Source organism: Tachysurus vachellii, chromosome 9 (assembly GCF_030014155.1).
Source record: "Tachysurus vachellii isolate PV-2020 chromosome 9, HZAU_Pvac_v1, whole genome shotgun sequence".
Taxonomy (NCBI): Eukaryota; Metazoa; Chordata; class Actinopteri; order Siluriformes; family Bagridae; genus Tachysurus; species Tachysurus vachellii.
This window is the reverse complement of record NC_083468.1, coordinates 23,167,535-23,191,663: the sequence shown is the minus strand read 5'-3', so window position 1 is coordinate 23,191,663 and position 24,129 is coordinate 23,167,535. Positions and strand designations below refer to the sequence as shown.

Genomic DNA, 24,129 nt, shown 5'->3' with positions numbered 1-24,129 from the left:
AAAGGTGTAGAAGACAGTAGTGAGAGCAGCTCTGCTGTATGGGTTAGAGACTGTAGCAGTGAGGAAAAGACATGAGGCAGAGATGGAGGTACAAGAGATGAGGATGTTGAGATTCTCTTTAGGAGTGACGAGGATGGACAGGATTAGGAACGAGCACATCAGAGAGACAGCTCAGGATGGCTGTTTTGGGGACAAGGACAGAGTGGATAGATTGAGATGGTTTGGACATGTACAGAGGAGGGAAATGTTTATATTGGTAGAAGGATGTTGGAGATGGAGCTGCCAGGTAAGATGTCAAGAGGAAGGCTACATCAAGAGGAGATACATGAATGTGTTAAAAGAGGATATGAAGTTAATTGGTTCAAGAGTAGAGGATGCTGATGATAGAGTTAGGTGGAAACAGATGATTCACTGTGGCGACCCCTTTTTGGGAAAAGCCAAAAGTGGAAGTAGAAGAAGATAAAAAAGTAAATTGTAGCCAAAACTGAGAAGATTTTGTATTAATTTCTATGTTATTTATTCTATAACAATGTTTAACATAACATAAACAAATAAAAAAAAACCTGTGCATGTTCTCCATGTGATCACATGGGTTTTCTCTGGTTTCTCCTTTTTTGTCCCTACAACATTCCAGTGCATAGAAAGCATATGCAAAATAGCCCCAGGGCGTGAAAGTGTAAAAATGTGTACATGTAGGATGTTCTGGCCTCACAGCATTGGCAGATCCACTGTGACCAGGATGAAATGTTAAGTGATAATGATCGGATGGATGAAATTATGAGACTGTAATCTCAATCAATAAAGTTCTCTTAGTGGTTCTGTCATAATGTATCAAACTAGGAGAATTCCTGAACTTCACAATGGACAGTCCTCACTTTATATATTGTCTTTATTGATGGGTGATCATGGAAGATGTTGAAGGGGTTTGGGTCGGTGGGTGGTTTGGTGGTGGTGGTGGTGGTGGTGGGGTATTCTGTAAAGCTTTAGAAATGGGGACCATCAAGACATCATGTAAGCCATTTTCTTTCTGTGGAATTGCAGCGTGATACGTTAAGGAAATATGATGTGTAAATGCATGTATCTTTTCAGAAATGGAGCCACTCCATTGCACTAGGATAAATGTCTTTCATTTCACACTGTACCATGCCTTTATTACTATGTCTCACACACTGACACATGAAGAAATAGTGAGCCCTATGTTTTGTCACTCCTATACAGATTGAGCCGGATAGAAAAACGCGTGCTTGCAGAGAAATGTAATGGAGCGGATTGATGGCAGTGGTGCCGAACCGTTCAGCCGTCTCTAATATCAGCCTTTTTTTCCCAATCTGAAGACAAAGCTGGGGTTATTTAAGCTTTCTCTGAGACATCTGAGGACAGCACAATTGCTACTTATACCCTTTTCAGATTCCAAGCAGAGAAAAGAAGACGTGGAAAAACAAGACTTCTATAGATAAGAACAAAAAAAAGGAGTGAATTCACCTTTTCTAGTTGAGCTAAAATAACATAACCATGTAATTGAACATAGGAACGGTAGCGTTAAAGTATTGTATTAGCCAAAAAAGTCACTCCGTCTTCTATCCTGCTCCGAGTGTGATGTGATAGATAGGCTTGTTAAGAGGTAAACACACGTCTGCGGATTGATTTATACAAATTCTCCCCGGCGGATCCTGCGATCTGCCTTCCTATTATTAAATCAAGATACGAAAAACGGACCAGGATTATGATGGCATATATTGCACACTTCATCATTTAAGACTACTAGACTTTGCCTTTAAGTGGCAATATTTATTTAATTTTAATGGCTGTTCTGTCTGTGTGCATACATATTTGCTGTAGACTATTTCCAAAGGATTTGTTTACCATGTTTCAAAGTCAGGTGATACCTGGAGCGAAGCAGTAAAAAAAAAAAAATGTCCTTCCTTCTATCTTTTCGTTCATGCTCCTTATTTATTAATTCAATAAATGTCAAAATTGTGGGTGCATGGACACGACACTAGTAATGCAACTCATCATTTTTATCTCCTCAAAAGCACTGTCTGAAATCTGTTCCACTCCTTTCTCACATCCTCTACTTCACCGTTATGACGTATCTAATCAGGACCCTTTCCTGCGGGTAGCCACTGCCTAACCTCTACGAACACCAGGAAACCAGTTCATCGCTACTTATTACTGTCCGCCACTGCGGAATTATTTTAATAGCGGGTAACGGCTAATTACAGCATTTCCTCTGAGACTGAGGTGAATTTTAATTCAGAACAGATTAGTTGAGGTGATGCTTTGCATTTTAGAAGTACTGCACTTGTTCAATATAAATATATAGACATGGTGCAGTCATGAATCACTTCCATTGCTTTCTGCAATTCTTTCTAGCTAGGCAGCTAGGCCACTGTTAAACTAGCCCTCAGTTATTACAGGCAGGCTTAAAAGATGCTTCAATAGTAGAGTCTTAAATTTGCATTGTTTTATTCTCAGAGGACAGAGATCAATCTTAACCACAGGCACTAAATCACCAATACCGGTTAGCTTATCCAGCTAGACAGGTTAGATGGGCTTGTAAGGTGAAAAGAAGACATTAAGAAGGAGTAGGAAAAGGGGCTATAGCACAGACAGAGCTGGTTAGTGATTTACAACATGACAAGCATGATTAGCATGAAAGTTCTTCAAAAGCTATGAGATAAGCCTTTTGGCTAAGTGTTCCTTTGTGTTCCTTAGTTTGGCTTTGAGAAGGTAAACGATATGGTTCTCTTGTAGCACTGCTCAACTGGTCCCACCATCCTTTAGGATAAAAGGTAGGTATACAGCAGGACTCTTCCCTGTTCTGGCACCAAGATGGTGGAATTTCCCATAGATTTCAGAAAAGCCGAGTCACCGGCTATCTTTAAACAACAAGTGAAGACCTACCACATCCTGAACACTTAAACTAGCGCTTATTTTCCTCATAGGTTGATGGTATCCTAAGTCTGAAACCTAGTGAACCAGTGTTAATGTATTCATCCCAAAAGACTTCAAAACACTTTTTTTTACATCGCTCTGCATACGATCAAATGCTGCCAAATGCTGTAAATGTAAATAATATAAAGAATAAAAGATTAAAGCGCTGCTGCATCACACTTTGTATGCAGAGTTGAAGTAAAAACTAAATCCATTAGACACCATTATCAGTACTGATAATGAACAACAGTGCATGTACTGTATATTGTAGGTCAGGGAAAAAAGATGTTCAAAATAAAGTACTAATTTTCATTACAATTAATATAAATATCAATATGTTATTAATTCTATGTACTTTTGCATTAGAAAAATGATCCCGGAAGTCATTTATGGTCGATTTATTTATTTATTTATTTTTTTCTCTCAATGAAGACATGTTCAGTATACACCACCTGGACGGGGTATAAACTGAGAGGAAGAGTGTGCCATGAGCTCCAGAGGAAAACCGCTCTCATTTTTTGAGCTCGGTCGCATCTGTGAGCCTTCTGCTTCACTGCCCAGATGGCCATATCTTGAGCCTTCCTCCTCCTCCTCTGTCATGTTGTAAGAATGCCAGCTGTGATGCCAGTTGAGCGTGGCACTCAGCGCAGTGAGAAGCATGCTCACTTCTAACAGCCAATTGGTAAAACCATAGAGATGAGCACTGCAGAGATGAGCAGCAGGAGAGAAACCAACACGTGAATGCTCCCAGGCTCGGATCTGCACATTATCGTGTGTATGGGAGCGCAAATAAGAAGCTCAAATTGGCAAGTGTGTGTGTGTGTGCATGTGTGTGTGGAAGTTACACTTCATGTGTTGTCAGCGTTAAATGCTTATACATCTTTCCTTTTTAGCACTTGATTAACTTTGGTGACAGAGTTAAACAAATAAAGTTTAATCTCTTTGATGCTAAAAAAGCCTGTACTGTATAAATATACTGTAACTGTATACAAGGTTAAAAGTTAGAACTATTACAAGGATAAAGTGCTATCTTCTTGTCAATAGTGTCCCTTAATCTCTTGTCAATAACTCTTCCCATCTCGCTGTCTTTCCCTAAATAAACAAAGTCATTCTAACCGACAGCTTGGTATATTTTAAGCAAGGGAACATGCGAAGAGAGACGTCCGTCGCCGCCAGAACTAATGTGTTCTCTGTCAGTAGACAGAGTGTGTGTCCAAGTGGAAGCCTGCACATTTTCAAGTGAATCAGCTCTCGAGTGTGTTTTGGCATGAAGAAGATGCAGACTGACACTTCACCAGTCCCTCAGGCTCTTCTCCTGCTCGACCCAAACGAAGGGTTCCTCAGGGCACGGCGTGCCTTAAACGACTGCAGAGTTTAAGCAGCAAAGAGCATTAAAACGGTTTAAAATGCATCCAAAAGAATTGTGCCGCTTTATAAACCTCCTTTTCTATCTATAAGAGTATTATTAAAAGCATGTAGGCTTATCAAAGTAATGCACCACAATCCGCCAATTCACAGCTTTCTTTTTCACTGTGATACGTGTCAGTATTAGACATGAGAAGCAAGAGTACAACGTGTTAATACTGTATCTGCTCATCGTTTTTGATAGAATCACACTTCACTGTTGTATCCAAGCAGGGATTAGAAAAAACATGTTGCAGTGAAGTGAAACTCAAAAGAATGATGGAACATCCTGAAATTGCTTCCTCTGTCTTTATTGTTGTTGTTGTTGTTGTTGTTGTTGTTGTTGCTTGCACCGCTTAGATGTTTGCTCTTAATGAAGCTGCAGTTTGCTCTACAATTTTGTACTTAAAAACTGCAGACGGCAAATTTTAGAAAATTTCCGTTTAATTCCAGAACAAATTAATCCAGAACTGGTTACTGCCACCATCGAACTAGTTTGTTCAGGTTTATCTAGTCATCTAGTCAGTTTTTACACCGTTTTGGCTAATTGTGCTATACTAAGTTGATGTGAGAATCACAAAGGTTTTAAAGTTTAGCCATAGCATCAGTTTGTTTCAATGATACAAGAGAGGAAGGGAAAGCTGACAGAAAAGCATTACATTACATTTCCAGCATTTGGCAGACGCCCTTATCCAGAGCAACTTACATTATCTCACTTTTTTTATACAACTGAGCAATTGAGGGTTAAGGGCCTTGCTCGGGGGCCTAACAGTGGCAGCTTGGTGGACCTGAGATCGAACTCTCAACCTTCCAATTGGTAGCCCAACACCTTATCCACTAGGCTTCACATACTTTACATCACTTCAACAGTTGATATCTTTAACAAACTTCATGTTATTCCAATACATTTAAAATTTCTACAATAAAAACACAGTTCACCCAGATGGTGTCACCCAGATGAGGATGGGTTTCCTTTAGTTCCTTTCAAGGTTTCTGTCTCATAGGATTCAGTGAGCTTTTCCCTCACTAATATCACCTCTGGCTTGCTCATTAAGGGATGCATTTAAAATGTATAATAAATATCCTGAATTTGTATCTTTGTAATCTGTAAGGACCTTTGGTGGTAATGTCCAAACTGGACAAAAAGCACAAATAAACTGAAGGGGAAACCGGGCATGTGGAAAGTATCTAGATGCAGATATACTCCTTTTTTTTTTTTTCTTTGTGGGCCAATAGAAAAATAGTAAAAAATACATAAAGCCATGTTTTGTATTATAGAGAAAATATGGCATGTAGCCAGAAGGGCATTAACACCTTCACTATTAAACTATACTATCTAATATCACTCCATCTATTTAAGTAGTAGGGCATGTGGTAGCCTAGCGGTCAAGGTTCAGTTCTACCAATCAGAAGGTTTTGAGTTTGAATCCCAGATCCACCAAGCTGCCACTACTGGTCCCATGAGCAAAGCTCTTAACCCTCAATTGCTCAGTTGTATAAAAGAAAATAGATAAAATGTTAGTCACTCTGGATAAGGGTGTCTGCCACATGTCATAAATGTAGTAATAATCTTTTGTCTCTTTTATAGATGCAATAAAATTTATTCACACTTTTCTCTGATAAAGCGGCACCATGTGGACTTCTCGAATGACAACCACACTTAATAAACAGAGTAAACACCAATGCAGGTGGAAATGAGGGCCTGCTTCAGTCTAAATGAATTTTCCCAATCGCATCTGTGTTAAATGTTGAAACAATCCCTGCTGACTGCAGTGTTCACTAATCCACTCTTTCCCCTCATTCTCAAATGCCTTTCAGCTGAAGCTAAAACAGCAGTAAACGTGTATAAACATCTGATTAGCCATGTAATGAACATTTACTATGCACAGAATTTGGATTAAATCATATATTGTTTCTAATTAGTAATGTACATATAGATTAATATAGAAGTAAAGGAAAGTGTGGGGTGGCACGGTGGCTTAGTGGTTAGCACGTTTGCCTCACACCTCCAGGGTTGGGGGTTCGATTTCCGCCTCCGCCTTGTGTGTGTGGAGTTTGCATGTTCTCCCCATGCCTCGGGGGTTTCCTCCGGGTACTCCGGTTTCCTCCCCCGGTCCAAAGACATGCATGGTAGGTTGATCGGCATCTCTAGAAAATTGTCCGTAGTGTGTGAGTGAATGAGAGTGTGTGTGTGTGCCCTGCGATGGGTTGGCACTCCGTCCAGGGTGTATCCTGCCTTGATGCCCGATGACGCCTGAGATAGGCACAGGCTCCCCGTGACCCGAGGTAGAAGATGAATGAGTGAGAGTGAAGAAAGATGGTTGAATTTAATGTGAATATGAATTTGCCTCAATAAAAGATGCAAACATTTAATCTTTCATTTAGCTGCTTGCTCTTGTAGAAATTGAACAAAATGAATATTCTGATAATTAAATAAAAAAATGTGTGTGTGTGTGTGTGTGTGTGTGTGCACTTTAAAGGGCAAAAGTGGATTTGTGTAAATATATTTAATGCTATAATTATTTGGTTAACTTTTTTCTATACTACAGTGCTGCTGAATTTGTCAGATATTTATGATCTCATCTATTTATAGTAACAAAGAAAGAAAAGTAAAGTATATGACATTTGATATGTTAACGCTTTCTGTAAGGTGATATTTATTTACCTTTAATGGAAGGAGTCTCCAGAGTCAGTGCTTTGTCACAATCAGTTAGTTTTCCACCACAGTCTTCAATTTTTACTGTTTATGGAGATATTAAAATTTTCTGTTTTTCATTACTCTGCAATATGTCAAGCGGTTTAATTTGTTTGTTTGTTTGTTTGTAGTTTTAACAGACAAAAAATGAAATACTGATGACGAAGCAACTGTTTTTTTCTCAAAAAAAATTTTGTAGGTTTTACGTCATTAAACATATAAATATATAAATATATATATTTATATGTTATAAATATATAAAAGATAAAAAAAGATTCATTTGAATGAATGCAAACATGTTAACATGCTGTGGTCTAAAAGGAAATAAAATGTTTAAAATCTGTCATTAAAGTGTAAATCGAATGAAACTTCACAAGCTTCTCTGTAATTAAGCACAATAATTCTTAATTATTAGGAATTCAACTAATAAAACATTCATTTGCTTTAATTACAGAAAATGATAAAAAAATTATCTACACAGCCCAACTGGCATTAACATCCTCACAATCTCACGCTTCCTGCTACTGAGCCCGCTGGCTCGACCTTGCGCTAGGCACCCAGGGCCTAGTGCTGATTGACAGGGTAAATTTACGCCAGCGCCCTTCCCCGCGAGAGACGAAGCCATTCTCATGGCCTTGATCACTCCAAATCCGCCTAATCCACCGGCGGCAAGAGCTTCAAGGTAGCACGTCGTGATTGACGCGCTTAATTATCTGCAGTGCAATCACTAATTTGACAATCCCGGAGAAAGTACATCTATTAACTAGCACAGCTTCAGAGCGAGAGGCAATGCTCTTATCGTGCCAGGTCGCATTACTTTTAAATTTGTTTGTTTCATCAATCTTTTTGTCTGGCTGTAGGAGCTGAAGGGTATTAGCATGCACTCCAAAAGCTTCTGATGAGATGAATTATGAGTTCTTTGCCGTCGCTTTTGCACATGCTCTAGGCCTTTATCAACTAGAAATGAAAAAGTTTACTGAAAAAAGTAGACACACATGCTCACTGTCTACTTTATTAGGAACACCTGCATACCCTCACACTCAGGAAATCATCTAATCCTTAGCAGCTAGATCGAAACTACTAATTGGAAGACTGGAAAAGTCTAAGAAAGGTTTTTTCCAGAGCCTGTGCACTCTGTAGCCTCAGATTCTTGCTCTTTCCTGACACATAACCCTATGTGGTCTTCTCCTACTGTAGCTCCGCCTCCTCATGGCACGACACGTTGTGTCTTTTGAGATGCTTTTCTGATCATCATGGTTGTGAAGCGTATTTGAGTTGCCTTTCTGAACTTTTTGTTTCTCCGAAGCTTTCCGTAAGCTTTTCTTTGAACTTATTCAAAAAATGTATTCATAAATAAATAAATAAACATCAGGGACATCAATGTCACTATTTTGCTACTTGATGTGAACATTACCTAAAGCTGTTGAATAGCATCTGTGTGAATTTATACACTGCATTGTGAGACACGATTAGCTGATCGGACAATTCCATGGATGTGTAAGTTTCACACGTGTTTCTTATAAAGTGGACAGCGAGCGTACGTTCGTTCACTTAACATTCCCGTGGGCTGCTCATTAGGGATAGATGTTATAAATAAATAGTATTAAACTGTATGAAACTGAATTGAATAATATTTATTTCATGAGAATTAGCGTAAGTTAGTTAAAGACTGAGAAATGCATCATTTATTACATATCCAGGGTCAGTTATGAGTTGCTTGACCTTTGAGTGATAATTGATATCAGAAAGTGGGGGTCACTGCCACAAGTGCATTTCACATCTCGTTTATCTATCAGCGCTGGCTCAGATGGAAGTCATTAATATGTGAGTGGATGAGTTGGTGACATTTCAGGTGCTTAACCCAAGGCAAATGTCTCATGCATAAAATACGGTTTGCGCCTCTGCACCATTTATTTCCAAAATCTATTAAACGTATTATATTTTGGCAAAACAAAAAAACTTACAAATCGTATCCGGTTCTGATACGCAATACTTTTTAAAAGTCCTAAAGCCACCTATAAACTTTTGTGAAATACAAATAAGTCAAGAACTTTAATTTAGTAATTGTGTTCCTTGTTCCTCTTTCCATCAGCTGAAGCTTATTTTAGATTTTTTTTTAACAGTACAAACTTTAGGATTCCTTTAGAGACATAAACGTACAGTATGTAGTTCATTATAGAAGACTTGTAAGCTAGGAAACGCCGACTGCAGGGAACAAAAAGTCCTAAAGAATCACTGACTTTATAATTAAGAAAAAAAGTCTTGTGTTATGTCCCCTGTTTAAACATGGTGATTTTTTTCATGTTTATTTTATTTTTATTTTTCTTCTTATCTTTAAATCTCTAATTTGTTTTGATAATGTGATGAGGCAGGAACATTGCAGATATTTAGACAGCAGGTATCTGATTACAAACCGAACTAATTAGGCCATTTCACAACAGTATGTAGCGAAACCAACAATAATCAAAGCCTGACATTCACTGCATGAGGAGATCACAATATTATCACAGTATTAGAAAGTAGCCTACATTAAAAGAACATCTCTCTGTCCCTGAATATTCTGAGAAAACTATTGTCAGTGAATCTTGTCAGGAAAAGTTTCATCAATTTTGGTTTGTACTTTTCTTTACTGATGTGCTGTGACAGAATGCCAGACATATGCAGTGTGGGTGTGTGTACATTATAGCCTATAATTCGACTGAAAAGGTTCAACCTGTCTTAACCGGATTAAAATAATCAATTAATTAATTAATTAAAAAATCCAACCGTCAGGATTTTATCGCTAGAGACACATTGGCTCACTGAGGCACAGCTGGCAACAATGGTCTAATAGTCAAATAAACACTCTGGAAACAGCATGCCTAATGTAAGACAAGATTTATGTGTGTGTGTGTGTGTGATTGGTAGAGGTGGTCTTCATTTTTCCTGATCCAAACGTACAAGCTCATTTCCCGTTCCGCATACTCTACTAAAAAACAAATAAGCCGATACGATCTAGTCCCGGCCGGCCCGATTGCGATATGATGGCTCGGGCTCTAATGAAGATTTGTCTACATCATTGCAAACACAAGGCAAACAAGTGAAATAAAGATTAGCGAGTAAGCAAGATACCACATTTATGCCTCCAGTAGCACAGCGCATTACACACAACGGTATCGCTTCCCTGGCAAAATCAAGACGGATCACCGGTGATGATGAGTCCTAAAAATGACAAACGGTAGCTGCAAGAGGCCTTGGGGTTGATGAGTGGGAAAGGTGGGGGTGTTGGGTGGGGCATCTTTCACATAATCCTCTGTGAGGAAAAAAAAAAGCTCAGTATACATAGAAACATAAAATACCATAAACTGTTATTGAATCTGTTTTGGCCTGTATCGTTCCTCCAAATTTTATCAAATTAGACCAAAAACTGCTCCCAGGCCTCATAACCATAAATGGCTTTGTGTCAAAGCGTTTTATTAATCTTCTTTTTTTTTGCCAATGGTTATAGGAACTTGATGAGTTGTTCGTTGTATACTCAGTGGATGAGGGAAATACATTTGTGTAGTAATCTGATAACCCCACCAACACACACACACACACCCAAACGCCATTTATTTTGAGAATCATGGGGGAAAAAAGGATTGGTTTCCAAGGCAACTACTTTTCAAATAGAATTGCATATTATTCTAGTCAGAGTACAAAACAATATCTCGTCTTAACTTCTCATTGGCTTCACTAGCAAAAAAGGCAGCTTTCAACAGCTGTATTTCTCCAAAGATCGACACTACTGATTAAAATTCCAGAGCGCTGATGAATGGTTCGTTCTGAGTATCAGCAGCCTTGACAATGTACTGTAACTCAAATCACAGCTTTATTTAAATGTGCTTTTTCTAATGCGCTATTACTTCTGTAATAACAGCTTACATATGGACCTATGTGGTGGACACCTCACATTTAGCATTTTTATCCGTTTTATTTTATAAATGTAATAGAATGTCATGTCCACATGTCTACTCAATTATGTTGCATATATCCAATGTCTAGCCCAAAATTGTGAATTAGAAATAGAACCATGTTCGATTGCAACAAAGACTGAAAAGCAATGTCTCAAACCTGAAGCAGTCAAAACCTGTCTCTTGGATTGGTTAGAAATCAGATAAAGTTGAAATCTGTATTTGAAATTTAATTCATATTGAATATGAATATGAAAATTGTTATCATGTTACAATATCTATCAGATTGTAATATGCAAATGAGGGCTACATGAGACAAATTAAATAGTGTTGGAAGCATTCATGATTTGTAAAGATAACGGTTTATGCAGGTTTTAAGGTGCCTTGTTTTGTTATATACTGTACACTATATAGGCACAAGTATGTGGACATCTGACTATCGGATCCATATGGGTTTGTTGAACACATCATTCCAGATTTATCACTGTTATAATAAGCTTCGTTCTTCTCTTCTGGGAATGCTTTCCTCTGCTGAAATTTTTAGTGTGTATATTTGTTTATTCTGCTATAAGAGCATTAGTGAGATCAGACACTGATGAGGTCTGATGAGGTGACTTTTAGTTGAGGAGATTTGGGGTGTCTTTGTTTCAGTTTATCCTAAAAGTATTCAATGGGGTTGAGACAGATTTAAGGCTCTTGGCAGGACACTCGAATTCTTCCACTCCAAACTTGAGGTACGGGTTGTGCCATGTGTTCTGTGCTGTCTGTGTGTGCTTAGTTCTCCAGGTTCACTCTGTACTCCAGCCCGGGCTTCCTGACGTTCCAACACTTCTTCCACAAGACGATGTCAGTAATGTCAACTGTACGAAGCTGTGATGGAAGCCAGTACCAGGAGCCTCAACTCCAGAAACAGGAATTCCCTCCATTCCTGTTTCGGTTTTGGCTGCCTTGGTGTTAATAACGTATAACGTTGTGTGTATATATTCATACTGTATATACATCACTGGCAGAAGGCGTGTGACTGCCATTTTTGTTGGAAAGTGTTTATTTGTCTCTGTTTCTTGATAAAAAGAGGTTAGGGAAGGCAAGTGTCTTTTTTTTTTGTTTTGTTTTGTTCCTTTTTGTTTTGTGTGTATAGGCTAGTTATTCCCTAATCCAGAGTGTTTCTGTTTCTCTAGTTTATTGTGCTGGATATATCACAATCACAATATATCAACTTGATTTCACTGCTGTGTAATGTGTGTCATTTCTGCTGACTCTGGAACATCAAATCCATGTTCTGTCCGTCTGCTACATATAACCCTGTTGCCCGTTCCTCACACTGTGCTTCCCAAACCTAGATTGAGTCATAACAACACCATGTCTTCATGGAGCTCACTTTCTGCTCAGGAGCACTGTCATGCATGGACAGGTTTGGGCCTCTTAGTTCCATTAAAGATAAAAGAAAACTCTACAACACACAAAGACATTTTATACAATTGTGTGCTTCCAACTTTGTGCCAACAGTTTGGGGAAGAACCACATATAGGTACGATGGTCAGACGTTTGCATACTTTTGCATATATGTATCATGCATGTATGTCAATATGCAAGTGCCTGCCAAATAATTTTATATTTAAAAAAGTTTATTTCTTCTTTCAATTCTTTTTATGCATGACTGACATTTGCCAGTAAATAGAAAAACCTAATAGTATACTTTCACCTCACATGAACTCTGATTCACCGATTTCTACTGCTTTGATGAATATTACATATAAAGGCAGATCAAAGTATTATGAGCTAAAAAGCCCCATGAGGATGATTTTCATAGCAGAAGATGTGAGGAAAGTATTTAATATGTGTAAAATTTTAAACCTAATGAGATGGCATGCGCGAAAATATCATCTGAGGAACAAGGCTTCTGTAGCCAGAGGTCTGTAAGTAAACTGATAAGAAATGATTGTCAAGAAAAATGATTGAATATTATTTATGATATACAGGACAAGACAGTTTCTAAGGTGCCCCATCTCAGAAAAAGTGACAGAGAGAATTTCCTCATATTATTATTCCTGCAAACTGGTATATTGCGTCAGTTTCTTCACGTCTCTTTTGTCTATGGATGACGTATTATACTATAAAAACTATTATACTACAAAGACGTATTATACTATATTCCACCTTTCCTGGCTAATGCTGTGAAGTGAAATTAAGACATAACAAATTAGCCAGCCCTATTTGGGCTTCTCTAGTCCCTATCCACTTAAAAATGAGAAGCCCAATGATTTGTTAGCTTCATTTAATTGTTACGGGAGACAGGAGATGGCGAACAGGGATGTGGCAAATAGTTAAGATAAATTGTATCAGCAATTAAAGAAGTGCATTTTTTCCAGCCTCTGGAGAGTTCCTTCTAAACAAATTCCTAGGTCTGCCATTCATTTTTTATTCCTGGAAAGCTTGGAAATAATTAAGTTTAAAATGCTCTGGGACGAACATGACAGAAGCGGTGGGGCATTCAAACTTGTAAAATGTCTATAACGGTTCTTTAGCCGTGCTTTGCGTGCCTGCCTTTTGCTGATTTATGACTCTGCTAAGTAGAAAAGTGCTTTTTTCACATTCTTTATGCGACAACCCATTTCTCAGATATAAAATAAAAATGGGACTCCATCATGAAATTAAAACAATGGGTGGAGAAGAGACTGAAAATCTACCGTCACATCCTTTCAGTTATTTAGCGATGCGGTTGCATTGGTCAATTCCGTCATATTGGATTGGTGTTTTATTCTCTATACCGTGAAACCACAAGGCTCTCACTATCAGTTCAGCATCTTCGTGTTACATTGAGGCTTGTTCGAGAATTCGTTCTTCAATAGAGAGAAGATAAGGAGTGTAGAGGGTTAGTCTATCAGTGTATTTCACTGCAAAATGATTACAGTTGTCAAACAAGTAAAGAAATAAAGATAAAACAACTGCTGTCTAAAATAACATAAATAAGCAAGAGATTAAATAAAACAGAAATACGTATGGTGAATTATCATGTATTGTATTTATTATGACTTGTTAACACCTAGAGGTTTACACCTACACATATTTTTCCATTTTTGATACCTACGTGAATTAAAAAAAAAAATTGCACCATTTCTAATAAACACAAAATGGAACATTTCAAGCACGCACTTACAGATATTGCACAGATTTATTTTTGGTATAGGAACTGAGTAACAAACTGTATAGCTGTCAAAAATCTCAAAAACTGTCAGGCTACTGCTTATTGTCTAACTAATTTCAGCGAATAAATTAAACACAAAACCTTTAAGTACAGTCAAGCTTAAAATAGTCTATTTACTTATTCCTTGTGATGTCTAGTTCCAGCGTTTTGTTTTTGATGTTTCTGTACTGCTTGCGTTGCTTGTTTTGTCTACTTTGTTTGACTTCTGTTTGTTTATCCAACTGCCTGATGTTCCGTCTGGGGATTGTTTTGAGAACTGCTTTTTTTTTAATAAAGCACATTGTGTCTGTCCACCACTCATGGCAATTATACCAGACACTCTGTCTCATTATTACTAGGTATCTCGGAATTATACTGCTTGAATCTATTCCAAAAATATCCGTCCGTGCAGATTTAACTCCTTGACCACATCCCTTTCACTTATCCCCGTCATTATCTTCACTGAGATATCTATTCCCTCATGTTCCCATCCCTCACTTGGTCGTACATGCATGTCTATGGCAACATCAGGATTGACTGCTAATCAAAATATTTGTCCTTCTTTGAGTGGATCATGGTTTGGTGGATGACAGCTGACACTGAAGACAGATAAGGATTTGTTCCAATCAGCGCTGTCTTGCTGAGTCTCTGATGAATCTGACACTTAGCCTTGATTTCTGAGAATCTGCTGTCCACCAGCCAGTGCCAGGTTAAATCACAATCCAGACAGCACTACTACTTTTTTTAAAACTGTCACATGCATATACACACATGCATTTTATCACATGCAGTAAAAGAGAGTGTATTAACCTAGGACTCCTCCACCTCCATTACATGACATGTAACCAGTAGTGTTGGCAGTAATATGTCAGCGAGTGTGTTATTATGGACCAGGCAGAGACAGAGAGTCTCTATCTGAAAGGTGTGAGTGCTGGAGAACATGAAATTGCTGTCCTGGAGGCAGGAGACACATTATGGCATACTTCCAGGATGAGGTGTCTGTTAGGATGGATATGGGATATATTCGTCTTACGTGAGAGAGTGAGTTATTCTGGTGCTTTTCTTTAAAAGCATAAAAAAAGGAGTGGGGATGGTGGTGGGAGTGGTGACAGAGAGTACTGAACAGTTTAGATATGTCTTTACATGGCTGATCAAATACCCAACTGCATCATATAAAGCCCAGCGGACCACCACATCTGACCAACAGTCTCAGTTTTGTATAAAGAGATTTATATAGCTGTATATCTGTATAAACAGATAAGGTATGCACGTTTACAGTACAAATAAGACCCATTTAGCCTAGTATAACTAATATTTTAAGAGTATAGAAAAACACTTTCGACACCAGCTGATGTAATTTCAGGATAGATGTCTATCTTTGATGGTAAATACAATAAACCATAAAGAAATTTCAAGGACTACAGCAGATATGTGATTGAAATAAAAAGCTCTTTAGCCACCCAGATCTGACAATAAAACTCTGAAGCCATAGCTGAAATGAACTCAATAATATCCAATGAATAACAAAAATATTTCTGGCTCCAAATATTCTTATAGTTCACATTCCAAATTATCTTCCAGCCCATTTAAACTTGTATTAAATCCCCTATTATATACAACATGTGCAAAATTGTAGAGTTTCTCCACAACCTACTGTTATGGGTATCTACCAAATGCCACTTGATCAAATCCAAATTTGCATTTTAAAGTGTTACATTTTTGGAGCTTTGCAGAGACTATAAAATAGCATCTGCTTTCACATCATTGAAAGGGGTTTCGAACGGGAAAAAAAAGCAATTGAAAAAGAGAGAAAGAACTGGGGGAAAAATGCTGGTGTGTATATTTTACATCCTTTACAGTGCATTAGCAAACTCCCCACAAGAACACAGCTGCTTGGGACATCGTAGTCACAGCTCTTAACAGCCTGAAGCATTGATTGCAAACGAGAGACTGATGAAGTGAAAGCCTTGTGCCACATACTAGTGAAGTGCACTGTGGGACTCTGAATCCTGCAGAGTCTCACTGATGCTGATAGGAGTCCTGCTAACATGGCAAGCATGGCACTGAGATCTGGACACATTCGTTTGTTTTATTTATCCTTTTGAATTTCTGAACCCTGGGGTGCTGGTCTCATTGCACTTTGTTCTGTGACAAAGGTTCTTGACTAAAGCTTTTAATCAAAAAGGAAATAATTTTCTTAGGAAAGATAGACAATATTCATTCATCTTCTACCGCTTATCCGAAACTACCTCGGGTCACGGGGAGCTTGTGCCTATCTCAGGCGTCATCGGGCATCAAGGCAGGATACACCCTGGACGGAGTGCCAACCCATCACAGGGCGCACACACACTCTCATTCACTCACGCAATCACACACTACGGACAATTTTCCAGAAATGCCAATCAACCTACCATGCATGTCTTTGGACCGTGGGAGGAAACCGGAGTACCCGGAGGAAACCCCCGAGGCACGGGGAGAACATGCAAACTCCACACACACAAGGTGGAGGCGGGAATCGAACCCCGACCTTGGAGGTGTGAGGAGAACGTGCTAACCACTAAGCCACCGTGCCCCCCAGATAGACAATATGAGTAAATTAAATATAGATCACAACAAAGCAGGGCCACTACGTATGTGAGCAAGGTCATGGATCAAGGCACTTTTATTAAATTTGCTTGAGACAAACAATAGTCACCTCTTGGAAGTAAATAATAGCTCTCATGTAGAAAGTCACACATTCTTTTCTTCTTTTCTTCAAATATCCTGAGGTTGTTATCATTTCATAATTAAAACTGACTTAATATTATCTTTCCACTGAAAATTGCTATTAATTAATTATCTCTTGAGGTGCATTATCAAGTTGTATTATGTCTATAGACAAATCATGTAAATATGCCTTTCTTCTAAATCTTGGATAATTGTTTCTCCTCTCAATTTCTTTTGGTGTTTTGACGCATTTTCCCTTCTTTTGACACACTGCTTATGGCTAAAGGGAATATGCTGGATCTGGAGGGTTCATGGGTATAGAGTGTTTGGTGAACTGATGTTTGTTTAAAACTATTGTGCACGGATCTTCATCAGTGAACATTTGAAGACTTCGGCAGTAGGGAATTAATGTTAAGTCAGTATTGAACTCAGAAATTACACTGACATTAGTTCCTGGAGTTCTTCATTGCACAATTCCACTAAACTATAAACTTTTTAGAAAAGACATTATTTAAATCTACATTATTTCCTGTCGAGTGTCACACAGTTGAGGATGAGGTTCCCTTCTGAGCCTGGATCCTCTCAAGGTTTCTTATCTCATCATATTAGTCATATTATCTCAGGGAGTTTTTCCTTGCCACCATCACCTCAGGCTTGCTCATTAGGGATAGATATTAGTAATAAATAGTAACTTAATTTTAAACTTTAAAAACTTTATATGTTTCTATACTTCTGTAAAGTTGCTATAAGAGAATATCCATTGTTAAAAGCGTTATACAAATACATTGATTTGAATTAATGCAGGGAATGTTACTCCAGCTTCAGAGACAGATTTTTCTAAAGTTGATTTCATAGCACATGCGCTAATGCTAATTTGTTAATTATTAAAATCACATCTGTGTAATTTATGCCTTCTTTTGAGCGTCTAAACCACCCCCCCCAAAAAAAAAACAAAAAAAAAAACCTAAACCAAAAAAAAGAAATAGAAAATAAAAAAGTGGAATAGAAAATGCAGACCAAAAAATAGGTCTAGGAGCCTAGTATACTGTATATTATTAATATCGTCGCTGTCGGGCGGAAACCTCGTATGTCCAAATTTGGTCAGTTTCATATTTTTTCACATATCGATGCTATTGGTCAGTCCCCACGTAGGTCTGTTATTTTTACAAGTCTTGAAAATATCTTGAAAATAGCTTGAGCGCAAATCTCATAACTCCATTGGACACTTCAACTGTCCACCTCTTCCTCACTCCGCGGGAGAGCTTCGCGGCATATTTCTCCTCAAGAAGAGTCGCAACGAATCAACACGTTTTCTGAGGTAAATGTCTTCAAAACACTGGGCTCAAAGAAAAAAAAATCTTGACCCCCGCTAGTTCTGGTGCTCGTCCGAGGACAGGAATTTAGCGCAAGACAATCCACTGCAACGCGGACTAAACCCTGTGCACTGCAGATAAGGTACAGCGTTTTTTTCATTTCCTGAAAAATAATGGTTTTGGAGATACGAGGATTCCGCCCGACAGCGACGATATATTCCTGCATGAATGGATAATCACTGCAAATATGACATAATTGAACAATACGGCTTCCAACTTCATTATTCAGCAAATCCCAATTGTACACATTTAAGGTAGCCACAAAATATTAAGTTTGATGATTATTAAAGATTAAATATTGAATACAGATTACTAATGTGCCCAGTTTTTATTATTAATTCCTCATTATGCACACAACTCAATGCTAAATTACCCTAAACTAAAAACCAACAAAACACGTATTAGGAGTGTAAATTTGGCAGTGATGGCCTCATGATAACCAAACAGTGTTTCAGATTGGCCATGCTGCTAAACTCAGCAAGCCACTGAGATTCACCAGCTGTCTATCCCAGCCAGAGTTGATGCTAATTAAAGCTAAATAATAATAATAATAATAATAATAATAATAATAATAATAATAATAATAATAATAAATAAATAAATAAATAAATGAATGAATGAATGAATGAATGAATGAATGAATGAATGAATGAATGAATGAAACAGAAGCAGATCCCATATGACCAAGGAAGGCTCTGTTGTTCTGATCTCATTAACACATCACCAACACCTTTGAGTCGAAGGCACTCTATATCAGAGTTGATTAGAGGAGAGACACAGAGAGAAGGAGAGAGAGTGATGGAGGAACAGCCACTAGAACCAGCGCCCATGTTTATAGAATGGCACTTGGCTTTAATGAGGGCGCTCTGGGAATACTGCCTGGCTATGGCGCGCCAAGCAGCCGCGGTTGGGGCATCGCTCTGCTGAGGAGAGGAAGGAAAACCATGCCATCATCCCATCTCTCTAGATGCCTGCCATTCCTCATTACCAGAGCATGTGGTCCACCCTTGGCCCCCTGAAACAAGTTCCCAGAATGCACTTCCGCTTGTTTTGGCTGTGCCTCTCCTTGGCAGGTCCATGCTTTTCTGATCCAGCCCTTAATATGCAGCACGAGCCATGTTTACTCTAGAGAAATGTAGTTTGTTCCATCTGTACTAAAAAAAAATTAGGATCTGCTTTCCAGGTCCTCGAAGAACCATGATGAGTACATTTCCTGTGCAATCTTTATCCAGCTGGATTATTTTATTCTTAGGATACCTGAGACACCAAAACACTACTGAGTATCACCATCTACAGAGTAAGGACATTTGTGGCGAGATTTGCCCTTCCCTATGTTCAGCTGTAGGCTAGATAACAGATCAAACACTCATGTCTAAAGGTCTGACAAAGCCTTATGTGAACATGAATCCTGCTCCAACAGAGTGACCTTTACCCAGGCTGTCAGACTCTCTCTTTCTTCGCAGGTCCCTCTAGCCGCTGGCAGAGCGCCACAGTGACTGATGCACTCCTGACAGTTTCTATCCATATCCACCCGTGTCATAAATACTGTGTATTTTAACTATATTCAGTAAGGCAGCTGAGATTGCACAACTATGAATGTTCATTACAGGGTTTGATCTAACTTTTGTATATTTGTATTTATTAAAGTTGAGAATGTCCTTCCCATTGTTAAGCATGTGCCCACGTACAGAACTGTCAAGTACGGCAACCTTGTACATATACTTACTGGCCATTTTATCAGTACTACGTAGATATACAATTGCTGCTTGTATTCTATCTATAATTATTGTCAGCCACCATCTATTATATCCATCACTGGCAAGGACAACAATTTAGCATTTTATTTAGCATTGAATTTGGGCACTGTATTTGAAATGTAATTAATATGTAATTTGACATATTATATGTAATAAATGTAATTTGACATCGGCATTGGAAGGGCATGGTGGTACATGGCTCTGAAATATTAAACATGATACAGTATAAAACAACCAAACAGCCAGAGCATGATTAACATAGTGTGCGATAAATCCTAAAATGTACATTTACAATGTGCAATAACAGTGTTTTGTAATATAACAGCCCTTCTTTATTTGGTTCCCTGAGCCTTGTGGTCTTCCTCTACTTTATGGAGTCAATCCCAAAAATTTGGGACAATCCCAAACTTGGTAAGTCATTACGAACCTATGTATATTAAACAATAGTTTGGAGTTCTTTGGTAAATGAGAAAGCATTAGACATACATTAAATAATTTTGATTTGAAGGTAGTATATAAAATCTTTTAAAAACTGAAGGAAAACCAAATGATGGAAAACCACTGATGGAAAACCAAATCTCCCCTAAAAACTATATCGTATAATAGTAGGATTAGTTCCAACAATCAAAAGATCATTTCTACAAGTCTAATCATTAAACAGTCTGCAGTTCATACAGTGATAATATTTAACCATTGTAAGATCTGTTAAACAAAGTGGAAGAAGAAGTGAGAGGACAGGAGGGAAAAGAGTGTGAAAAGACTGAATACATTAAACATACATGAAAATAACACATAGCAAGAATCTAAAGGTGAAATACAAAGGCTAGAAAATGACCTTGAAGTCTCTCTCTCTCTCTCTCTCTCTCTCTCTCTCTCTCTCACACACACACACACACACACACACACACACACACATATACCTGGCTTTCACTTTTTTCCTATTTTTTCCCCCTGGTAATTAAAATGTCACAACTTGCACAAACCTGTCCACACCTGAGTTAGTGACCCAGGCAGTCCCAGTGTGGCTGACAGCAGGTGTCATAACCCACTGCTCAGCCTCCAATTAACACAGCTTAGGCTGGACCAGGCACAGCCTGGCACGCCACGAAAAAGCTCAAAATTAAGCTGTCGCAAAGCTGTAACTCATGTGATAAGACACCTTCGCCCTCTGGAAATGCATTTGCAAAGTGCATGTGGGCCGTGTAGGAAAGAAAGCTAGATGGCAGAGCGAGAGTGAGAGGAAGTGAGTGAGTGAGAGTCTTTATCACACTACAGTAAGTGGTTGAGGGTTGTTCTACTGCCTGGGCTTTTCATTCAGACTCCCTATTGAGACTGAAGAGGGAATACATTTAAAAAGATTAAAAAGGTATAACACGCCTAGATGGACTAGGCTAAAGTCCGGCCCGAGGGCCAAATGAGGCCCGCAGACAGATGTTAACTGTCTCATGGCTTCCTTATTAGACTATAATAGGTAGCCTGCTTGAAAGCATATTGTTTCAATCTTTCCTTTCACCTGAGAGTGGCAGTAGGCTGTATAATATATAAGCAAATATATAAGAGCATAGCTAAAAGGTTTTATCTGTTTTATCTCTCACAGAGACTTGTATGATGTGCAATAACATGATGTGCAGATCAAAGACATTATAAATAATACATGCGTTAATTGTTGGGTAATTGCTATAATATAAGAGAAATGATAGACTTTGTGAAATGCTGCTCTAAGAAATTAATACATTTCCTATTAGACCTATTGGACCAACCCGTCTTCGATTTCCCATAACTGCGAGTCCAGTTACGTTTTATTCCTTGCTGATTTCATGCAAATGAGAGACACTACAACATCAGGAGTAAATTCAATATCAATATGGCTGGTTCGAGTTCCACAGAAACACATTCCGCCCATCTGATATTTCTGCCATCCTTCCCTCCATCCATCACACTTTAGCCTTCAAATCTCTCAAGTCACACTAGCATGGAGACTCATTAGCACGCACATCTCTTTAAATCCCATCAGAAGTGTTAGACAGATGGCACACCACGTCAGCAGCTGTATTTTTCTGCCGTTTAATTACGGTCGCCTGCCTGCTTTCTCTTCCACAGAATTGAGAAGGTCATGTTGCGAGTGTAAGAGCATAGCAGGATGGGACGAAAATGAAGAGCGACAGATTCTATGATGTATTCTTTCTGAAATGGCTGTGGAAATTCTGAAAGTGGTTCTTTCTGAAAGTATGGAAATGTTTAATTGAGTAAAAAGTGATGAGGCCAAACTTTTTGTTGACTTTTTCTAACAGACACAACAATCAGTATTGTTGTTTTTATTATGTTTAGTTAGAAAATGTTTGGTTTGTCTGGAATATTTATTGTTTGGGTTAAAATAAGCTATTTAAACATGCATCAGTTATAAGACCTGAGCCTTTAACTAATGAATATTATGTCTATTATGAGGGTATAGTATATGTTAGAGGCCTGTTAACATTTGAATACAAGTGATGTTTATAACAAACCAAGCAGGTAAACCTCATATTCTACAGAATTTTAGATAAATAAATAAATAAATAAATAAATAAATAAATAAATAAATAAATAAACAAACAAACAAACAAACAAACAAACAAACAAACAAATAAATAAATATGCATATTTAAAGAAAATAAGGATAAAGATTTTTCTTTAAATGTTTATCTTTTGTATATTATACTTTAATATTATCTTATTATTATTATTGTAATAATAATTATTATTATTATTATTATTATATTCATCATATATATATGTATAATAATAATAATAATAATAATAATAATAATAATAATAATAATAATAACAATAATAAGAATAATAATAATACATATTATTATTATTATTATTATTATTATTATTATTATTATAATTATTATTATTATTATTGTTGTTGTTGTTTTTGTTTTTGTTGTTGTTGTCTACAAACTATTTATTAGCATCTCATTTTTTATACAGGACATTGGCATAATTTTCCTGAATTCATCAATAATTTCTTAAAAAATGACTTTAATACATTATAAAATAAATTTATAACAAAAAATATGCTTAAGGATTGAATATTAACCACATAATGTGACAAACAAAAAACTATGCTGAACATTTTTGGGTGTAACCACAAAAATCACTTTTAAAATGGAAAGTGGTGGCTTAGTGATTAAGGTGTTTGACTACTGATCTGAAGGTCAAGAGTTTGAATCCCAGGTCCACCAAGCTGACACTGCTGGGCCCTTAAGCATGGCCCTTAACCCTCAGATGCTCAGCTGTATTAATGAGATACATGTAAACTGCTCTGGATAAGTGTGTCGGCCAAATGCCATAAACGTAATGTAAATGCTAAAAAGAAAAATATAGCTTAAGCATTATAGGTAGATAGGTTTCTGACAAGAATTATGGATACTGTATTTGAAAAAATAAATAAATAAATAAATAAATAAAATTAATAACTTACCTACAGAGTTGAAGAAACAGTCCATCCATGAGCATGAAAGAAAAACAGAGAGAGAGGGCTGATATTAGTTGCAGTGCATTCAAAGAATGAATACCATCAAATTAGCGCTGTTGCACAGCTTGTTCACGACATATGCAAACATGATGTACACTTAAGCATATGAGTAAGCATAACATTCCCTTAGAGTTAAAGTTAAGGATGCCTTGAGTGAAAAAAAATCAATTGCCCACTGAGAAATGTAATGCACAATATCTGTATCTCCGCACTGGCACTGTGCACTGTTTTCCATCGCACTTTTAAATCTCCCCCGCTTGGCCTATTGACTGAGAAAGCACATTAAACTGTTTTTCTGAGTGTTTTCAACAGGATGAAAAAGAGCACAAAATGCACTCGCCATACATTAACCCTTGTTTGTTTCTTTAGAAATACGGTTCTCAGCCTCTCACAGAGGAGAGATGGCGAAAAAAAGAGCTGGAGAGAAAGAAAACAGTCAGAGGGAAACTTCTTATGAAGAAGTGGACAGCTGCAGACAGCGAGCATCTCCGTGGAATCGCATTAAAATGATCGCAGCAAGATGCCTCTGAAAAACACCCCCACGGTCATTAAGCATGGCAGTAGGATGCAGAAATGAAAATTTAATCACAAACAGAGATGCAAAAATGCATCAAGTGTGCG

The 24,129-nt window shown here is 37.7% G+C and overlaps 1 protein-coding gene across 2 annotated transcripts in view; it reads right to left on the bottom strand.

The window, feature by feature from the left end:
• kirrel3b (kirre like nephrin family adhesion molecule 3b) overlaps nucleotides 1-24,129 on the bottom strand; it is a 208,461-nt gene that overhangs the window by 68,056 nt on the left and 116,276 nt on the right. The window lies entirely within an intron of this gene.